The following is a 9,710-nucleotide window of genomic DNA, read 5'->3' on the forward strand; positions in this document are numbered from 1 at the left end:
TCCCTGTAGTTCCAGGGGATGGCTAAAAATGCCTGTTGTTGCCTTGGCCTTCATAACTTTTAAAAAATAGTCTTTCAGATTCCTTTCATCCTCTTTTTTAAAAAAAATTACATTCATTTACTTGTATGTGTATGAATGCACACACACACACATGAACTCATGGGTTCATAAGCATTGATACACATGTAGAGGTAAGAGGAAAACTTGTAGTAATAGGTTCTCTCATTCAGCCATGTGTTGAAAGTTTCAGGCTTGACAGCAAACTCATTAATCCACTGTGCTGTCTTGTTGGCCCTAGAGTTTCCTTTATCCTATTCTTATATATTGAATCTTAGCTATTTTGTAAAGTCTTGTTATTTTATATAAAACTTTCTTCAGTTATTACAGTCTAGACTAACAATAACGTGAAATTTCACAGTACATTCATCTATAACTCCCTTTGATCATGGTTGTTAATCTTACAATTACAGAGAATTATTTTTTTCTTAAAGTACAGATGCATAAAGTCTTATAATAAGATAAGCATCAATCAAAAGAATGAAATTTATTTATACTGGAAGTTAGAACTTAAATTTACTTCCTGTATAAGCCAACATTTTAACTTTACCAACTCTTAAGACATAACATATCTCAAAGGGAAGATGTAGCTTAAATCCAAATTTCACTTACAAATTATACATTTTAATATATAATATATATAATTCAATACCATATTTTTCCAATAACACAGAAATGGTTGTTATAGATTTGATTACCTCTGTACCAATACAGAGAGAAAAGTCTATATTTTAAAAGTATGTTTTTGGTAAATTTAAATATATATATTGTTATAGATTATTATTTTAAGATGTGTTACATTTGTTTATGCTGTGTAACATCTGTTTAATGATACAAAGATGTATTGCATTCTTTTATGTTGCATTTGGTTAACTCCGTGAAGCTGTGTTACTGTGCCTCTCTAAAACACCTGATAGTTTAATAAAGAGCTGAATGACCAATAGCAAGGCAGGAGAAAGGATAGGTGGGGCTGGCAGGCAGAGAGAATAAATAGAAGGAGAAATCAGGGAGGTAAAGAAGAAAGAGCAAGAAAACAAAGAGAGGAAGATGCTAGGGGCCAGCCACCCAGCCATATAGCCAGTCGTGGAGTAAGAGAGAAAATAAGAGATACAGAAGTAAGAAAAGGAAAAAGCCCAGAAGCAAAAGGTAGATGGGATAAGTTAAGAAAGCTGGAAAGAAACAAGCCAAGCTAAGACCAGACATTTATAATTAAGAATAAGCCTCCATGAGTGATTTATTTGGGAGCTGGGTGGTGGGGCCCCAAAAGAGCAAAAACAAATACCAATATATATTTAATTTCATACATGAATACTGTATGTCTTAGTTGCTTATCTATTGCTGTGATAAAGCATGATGACCAAAGCAACTTGAAAAAGAATGTGTTTAATTGGGCTTACACTTGCAGAGGGTTAGTGTCTGTGATGGTGGAATGAAGGAATGGCAGCAGAAACAGCTGAGACAGCACATCTCAAACTGCAATCAGGAAACAGAGAGCACACTGGGAATGATATTCGTCCTTTGAAACTTCAAAGACCTCCCCCTGTAACACACTTCTTCTAAAAGGCCAGACTTCCTAATCCTTCCCGTACATTTTAACCAATTGAGCACTAAGTATTCAAACACAGGGCCCTATGGGAACCATTCTCATACAAAGTATACAGCATATTTAAATGATTTTTACCACTCCCTCTCCCTTTCAAGCTCCTCCCATGGCCTCTTGACTTCCTTTCAAATTCATGACTCCTTTATTATTGTAATATACACACCCTAATGAATCTATTTAGTGTTGTATTTAAATACATGTGTGTAGTTGGACTTTTTCGTTAGGACCATCAGCTCCCCAATAATGACATGGAGACTTATTATTAATTATGAAAGCTCAGCCAATAGCTTGGGCTTGTTTCTAACTAGCTCTTACAAGTTAAATTAACTTTTTTTTTTTTTTTTTTTTTGGTTTTTCGAGACAGGGTTTCTCTGTGTAGCTTTGCACCTTTCCTGAAACTCGCTTTGGAGACCAGGCTGGCCTCGAACTCACAGAGATCCGCCTGCCTCTACCTCCCGAGTGTTGGGATTAAAGGCGTGCGCCACCACCGCCCGGCAAATTAACGTATTTTTATTAATTTACTTTTTGCTTAGGAGCTTTATTATCTCATCTCTGTACTGCTCATCTTGCTTGCTCTCTACCCTTCTTCCCAGCATCCTCTGTGCCTAGAAATCCTGCCTACCTATTGGCCATTCAGCTTACTAAACCAATCAGAGTGACATATCTTCACAGTGTACAAAACGATTATTCCACAACACATGTATTTAGAATTGACTACTTGGAATTGGATAACTTGTTCCTGAAGAAAACGGATTCCCCCTCTTTCAAGAGTTATTGATTTGCCTAAAGGTCTTCATGTAGGAGTGGGACCATGTGAAACTTCCCAGGTCCCCATCATCATGTCAGCTGGCCATTATGCAGATCTTTTGTAGCCAAGTATATCACTGTGATTGCATGGGTAGAACTTCCCCACTGTGTCTATAAAATGCTGTCTAACATCAGACAGCCTGATCTGTCCCTTATAGTTCTTCTGTCCCCACCCCCACCCCACTCCACCATCCCCCTCCCTGTGATTTTCCCTAAGCATGAGGAATATGTGTCTGGTTGCAGATGTATCTATTGTGGTTGGGCACTCTACGGTCACTTATTCTCCTTGTTGTGACCTGTTACAGATCTGTGTATTAATTTTCATCTATTGGAAAAAAAGCTTCTTTGATGAGAAGAGCTACACTTATCTATGGGTATAAGGATAAGTATTTAAAATATAGTTAGAAATTATTTTACAAAAATGTCAGTAATAGATTCTCTTCTAGAGTCTATGACCTCACCAATGTTTACAGTCCCAGGTGTGAATTCCCTCCTATTGAGGGAGCCTTAAGTCTAATTCTTCAGCTGTTGTTTACCCTGAAGACAATGTGCCACTATTGCACCATTAGGGATATCTTGTTAAGGCGAATCATTGTTATCATGTGTAGGATTTAAAGGACTATTTATAGGGCTATTGGTTGAGTTTCTTCCTTGGAAACTTGCATAGCACTTTCTGATACTCTGAGAGCTAGTCTTCAGGGAGGAGGTTTGCAGGTCAGTTCCAGTTCAGTTCTTCTCAGGCTAGCATCTGAAGTGTGTGGTGTTTTCAGCAGTATGGTCTTACTTTCAGGAGGTAATCCCAGAGCAATAACAATAGCCAATATTGTTTGAGGAGTCTCTTGGACTCCTGTGAGTAACAAAAGAGGGTTTCCCATGCCTGGCATTTGGGTTTTTGTTAAGTCGTCCAAGGCTCTTGTGGGAGCATTGTCACCCTGTGTGATAGCTTCTTTTAACACACACACATGCACACACCCCTATATCTTGTAAAGTGCTGCCTAATTTTTCTCTAGCAGTTTTTGTGTAAAAGTGTGTTTTGAGAAAAGGAAAATACCTTGAACTGTGATTTTTCATCTGTACTAAAGGAGGCAGATCTCACCAGACACTGATTAATGTCCTTGTCACTTCTTTTATTCTGTATCTAGTATTTTCAGTGTTCTACATTTTTTAATTAGCAGTTCATATTTTAGCAAGTAATGTTGAATTAATGTTAAATTATGTATTGGCTTAATTATTCTTTAACTACAACATTTAAATTGTGTACTTTTTTTACAATAGAAATACAAATTTTTATTTATTCAAAATTTTCACATTCAATAATTTTATACTAATAAATATGGACCATCTCATGGCAAGGTTATTGCTCATTGTAACTCCCTAACCCTGTTTAATTGCTTTCCTCCTCTTTCTCCTAAGTTTCTTTCAAATGAAAGGAGCAGTTTCACTTTCTGTTTGTTCCTAGTGACCATAAGAAGAACAATTTTCCAATGGGAGTCCTTATCTCCTAAGTTAGTACATTTCGTTACACTAAAATAAAAGGGAAAATTTCAAAAAACCTACACTGCAATACAATAATAAATCCTATACAGGTCTCATCCTCACATCATTGACGAAGCTTACTCATACACTCTCTGCCTTCCAGTATAACCAGAAATCTTAACAAAGTAATGAATTTTCCTTTGCATCACCCTAAACTCTGCTCAGCTCTATTTTTACACTGAGTACATGAGACCCCTTTCACATCCTTCATGGTCACATTCGAGTATGGCATCATTTTGCCAGCATTTCCTACCAACGTGATTATATGGTAGAACAGAAATGTTACCATTAGCTGCTAACCAGTGAATTTAAGCAAGTTGTTTAATTGCAATGCTCCAGGAATAGCAAGTGTGCTCAGCATTAAAGGAACACATTTGAGTCACTATCTTTCTAGAACAGTTTATGTTCTGGAAAAGACTGTTAGAGCATCAGCGGAATAACAGAATAAACCTTAGAGTGGAAGTAGAAACTCTAAACCCACCAGCTGTGGTATTGGTTATGTCAGTTCGCTGTCTGTCCTCTGCTTTCTTCACCTGTAAGTTAAAGACTACGTTTAGATAACATCTCAAATTCTCATCCAATCAAGATCTTACAACTTATATCATTCTAAAAATTGCCTGCCTTCAACATTAAAGCATATGGAAAAAGAATGTTGAGAAATAATATGGGATAAATTGTTGTGATATGTAATAGTGAACATTGGATGTAAAAATGGAAATCAAAAATACCCTTCTTATACAACCTATTGATTTAGAAAAACAACATAAAGGACCAAAGGTGAAATAAGAATTATTTCTTCATTTCAATCAGAGGAAACCAGAAAAATTCAAGCTGGAGAGAATTTTGACTAAAGAATGGGAAATGGCTGCCAAGATGTTTTAGCAGTAAAAATGCTTTGTAGCTGGAGAATTTTTCTCTAGCTCCCTCCATGTCCCGCCAGTCCTGGAACCCACTTATAAAATAAACACATAGACTCTTACATTATTTAAACTGCTTGGCCATTAGCTCAGGCCTATCATTGTCTAGCTCTTACTCTTTTTTTTTAAATTTATTTTATTTTACAATACCATTCAGTTCTACATATCAGCCACAGGTTCCCCTATTTTCCCCCCTCCCACTCCCTCCCCTTACCCCCAGCCCACCCCCCATTCCCACCTCCTCCAGGGCAAATCCTCCCCCGAGGACTGTAATCAACCTGGTAGACTCAGTCCAGGCAGTACCAGTCCCTTCCTCCCAGACTGAGCCAAGTGTCCCTGCATAAGCTCCAGGTTTCAAACAGCCAACTCATGCAATGAGCACAGGACTTGGTCCCACTGCCTAGTTGCCTCCCAAACTGATCAAGTCAATCAACTGTCTCACCTATTCAGAGGGCCTAATCCAGCTGGGGGCCCCTCAGCCTTTGGTTCATAGTTAATGTGTTTCCATTCATTTGGCTTTTTTTCAATAATTGAGTAAAACCGAAATTTATTATAAGCCACAGTCGTCCTAGGGACCGCCATGTTATATATATATATATATATATATATATATATATATATATATATATATATATATATAGCCTCCATGGTTCTATGAGTTGTGGTCTGATTGTTCTTTATTTTGTATCTAGAATCCACTTATGAGTGAGGACATACCATGACTGTCTTTCTGGGTTTGGGTTACCTCACTCAGGATGATTTTTTCTAGTTCCATCCATTTGCCTGCAAATTTCATGCTTTCATTGTTTTTCTCTGCTGAGTAGTACTCCATTGTGTATATGTATCACATTTTTTTCATCCATTCTTCCATTGACGGGCATCTAGGTTGTTTCCAGGTTCTGGCTATTACAAATAGTGCTGCTATGAACATAGCTGAGCATGTATCTTTATGGTATGAATCAGCATTCCTTGGGTATATGCCCAAGAGTGGGATGGCTGGATCTTGAGGTAGTTTGATTCCTAATTTTCTGAAAAACCGCCATACTGATTTCCACAGTGGTTGTACAAGTTTACATTCCCACCAACAGTGGAGGAGTGTTCCCTTTGCTCCACATCCTCGCCAACATTGACTGTCATTGGTGTTTTTGATCATAGCCATTCTGACAGGTGTAAGGTGTTATCTCAGAGTCGTCTTGATTTGCATTTCTCTGATGATTAAGGATGTTGAGCATTTCTTTAAATGTCTTTCAGCCATTTGTAGTTCTTGTTTTGTGAATTCTCTGTTTAGCTCTTTAGCCCATTTTTTAATTGGACTGTTCAGTATTTTGATGTCTAGTTTCTTGAGTTCTTTATATACTGTGGAGATCAATCCTCTGTCAGATGTGGGGTTGGTGAAGATCTTTTCCCATTCTGTTGGTTGTCTTTTTGTCTTATTGACTGTGTCTTTTGTCATTTATTAATTGTTGTGCTCAGGGTCTGTGCTGTTGGTGTTTTATTTAGGAAATGGTCTCGGGTGCCAATGCATTCAAGAGTGCTTCCTACTTTCTTTTCTATCAAGTTTAGTTTAACTGGATTTATGTTCAGGTCTTTGATCCACTTGGACTTGAGTTTTGTGCATGGTGACAGATATGGATCTATTTGTAATCTTTTACATATTGAGATCCAGTTATGCCAGCACCATTTGTTGAAGATACTTTCTTTTTTCCATTGTATAGTTTTGGCTCCTTTGTCAAAAACCAGGTGTTCGTATGTGCATGGATTAATGTCAGGGTCTTCATTTCAATTCCATTGGTCTGTATGTCGGTGTTTATACCAGCACCATAGCTCTTACTCTTATATTAAGCCCATTTCTACTAATCTTTACTTTTCCACATGGCTTGTGGCTTACCAGTACTTTACATCTTCCTTGTCCTGGCTGTGGTTCCAGGCAGTCCCTCCTTTCCTTCCTCTTTCCTCAATTCTCCTCTCTGTTAGTCCTGCCTATACTTCCAGTCTGGCTATTGGTCAATCAGTGTTTATTTATATATAGAGTAATCCACAGCAATGCTTGCCTGCAACCATGATGAATCGTGGGTCTCATGTGAATGACAGAACTGACTTCACATATATGTTGTATCATGCATACCTCTACACACATCATGTATGTATACAATAATATTTTAAAAGGAAAAGTTTTATATATATGTATATGCATATATGTGCATATATTTATAATGAGATAGTATATATGCCTTTTAGGTATGAAATATTGTGGAAAAATTCTAATTTTTCTGTAACTAGGAAGATACAAATTAGGAACCGAACTGTCTCTCTCTCTGAATTCTATGTATCTAAAGCCTAACCATGAAGGCACTGGGAGAAGAGACATTTCAATAGATAATTCAGGTTCAATGAGGTCATAGAATTGGGCCTTTATTCAATAGGATGAGCATCCTATTTGCTGTAAATAAACACCAGAATACATATATTTATTTACTTATTCTCTCTTTATCCTTTCTCCTCTTTCTTCTCCCTCACCTTTCACCATTCACGGAGAGAAAGCCATGTAACTACATTATGCAGTCAGCCACCAATGATCCAAAAGGGAAGTCTCACTGTGAGCCAGCAGTTCTTAAGCTGTGGGACATGACCAATTTGTGGGTCAAATGACCCTTTTATGGGAGTCACCTAAGATCATCAGAAAACACAGATATTTACATTATGATTCATAAAAGTAGCAAATTACAGTTATGAAGTAGCAACAAAAATAATTGTATGGTTGGGGGCCATCAAAACACGAGGAACTGTATTAAAGGGTTGCAGCATTAGGAAGGGTGAGAACCACTACGTAAGACAATACCTAGAGCTGTTTAATGTTAGAAATCTGGCTTCCAGAACTGAAAAAAGAAAATAACGTCTGCATAAGCCATCTAGCCTGAAATATTTCATTAGGGCATCACTAGCTGATCACTACAGGGGTTAGGATCTTAAAAAAATATAGGGCACTGTCTTAAATAAAAATAGCAGCAGCTAATATTTATTGCTTTAGGACTATGCAGGTCAGTACTGAGCTCTTATATATATATTACAATACATAACTCTCACACCCTGTGATGTAGGTTACTAGATCTCTTGCAAGGATAAGTACTTTGCCCTGGGTCACGCAATAAATGAAAAAAAAAATCAGGATATAAACTCAGGACAGAGCATGAAATGATGAACTGTTTTAAGACAGAGGCTTGATTTCAGAGCCTATCCCCTTCTTCCTTAATATTGCTTGGTTCTTAATATAAACTTTATTTAAAAAGTACCAGGAGCTTGGGAAGAGTCTTGAGTAACAGCTGAGAAGACCATGTTTGTATTTTATAATGCTGCCTGGCAGGGAGAAGTGCAGACAATGAATTAGGAGAAGAGTCTGAACATTGCTACACCACTCGGGACGCAACTGCAGTGGTCTGGGAGAAAAGCTTTGTGTTAGAGCCATATCAGTGCTGAGTCTAGGTAGTAGCAAATCCCACAGGCAGCATTCTGGAAGCAGAATGGGTGAACTTGGTAGATTAACTAACAAGTTGAGACATAACTCTACCCGAACATACTACTAGCATCTCTGTTGACAGAAGTGGAGCTGAACTGCAAATGGGGATGGAAGTGACGAGTCTGCCTGATTTTCTGTGGGGAAACAGGACTGAGCAACTAGGTCTTTGACATCTAAAACTCCAGTATTACTGAAACCATAATGCAAAAGCTGGGGTTTACAATGGGCCTCTTTGCTCTGTAAGTCAGCTGGGGGATCTATGAGCACAGCGTGAAGCTATTACTCTAGTAATACTGGAGAAAGTAAAGGAAAATAGAAGGCTGAAGAGGTATGGAGTCAGTGTATCCGCAGAGCTGGGCACGCTGAATTCTGCGGGCTTTATGACATACTGATTGGAAAGGCTCAAGCCTGCAGGTGGACTACCCATTGGTCTGAATCTTTGGGGGAGTATTGCCAGGTCAAGTGTGAGAATTTCATCTAAACTATATATGTCTATGCACAGACTTCTATGTATTATATGTAATCTTAGGTAGCTAATGATCCCTTATGACGTTCTCCGACATTCTTAGTGTTGTTTTACACTCCTCCCTCCTGATTCATCTCCTTCCCCACTCCATAGTTAAGGCATCAAGTCCCCCCTCTCCCCATCATTGTACCATGTTATTCCTTCCCTATTGTTCTTCACACATCCCCCATGATCCCCTGCATAAACCAGCCTGGAACAAGGACGACAGCCAATAGACATGCTAGCAATGCTTATTTGTCAACATAAACTTTATTTAAAAAAATCACAAGAGTTTGAGAAGAGCTCTGATCCATGACAGGAGAAGACCATATTTATATTTTATAATGCTACCAGACAGGACGAAATGAAGACAGTGAAAGCTCACAAGGCCACAATCCTAGACAAAGAACTAAGAAATGCTGAGGGCAGGAGGAATAGTCTTCCCCAGGGAAAAGCCCTGCAATTCAATACCAATAGTCAGCCCTGAGAAATAACATCATATGGACTGAGAGGGTTGTATTAATGTCTTGAGGAATATGTATATATGTGTATACGAATATGTACATACATGGAAGGGTGTGCTAATAGGCCATGAATCTGAGAGAGAGAGAGAGAGAGAGAGAGAGAGAGAGAGAGAGAGAGAGAGAGAGAGAGAGAGATGAGAGGTGTTAGATATTTTTCTCCTCTAACAAATTCCAAAAATTTAAAATATTATTATTATACTTTTAAAAAGACAGATTAGTTTCCTTTTCTTTTCCATCCTCCAAAGGC

Source organism: Peromyscus leucopus, chromosome 5, assembly GCF_004664715.2.
Source record: "Peromyscus leucopus breed LL Stock chromosome 5, UCI_PerLeu_2.1, whole genome shotgun sequence".
NCBI classification, from domain to species: domain Eukaryota; kingdom Metazoa; phylum Chordata; class Mammalia; order Rodentia; family Cricetidae; genus Peromyscus; species Peromyscus leucopus.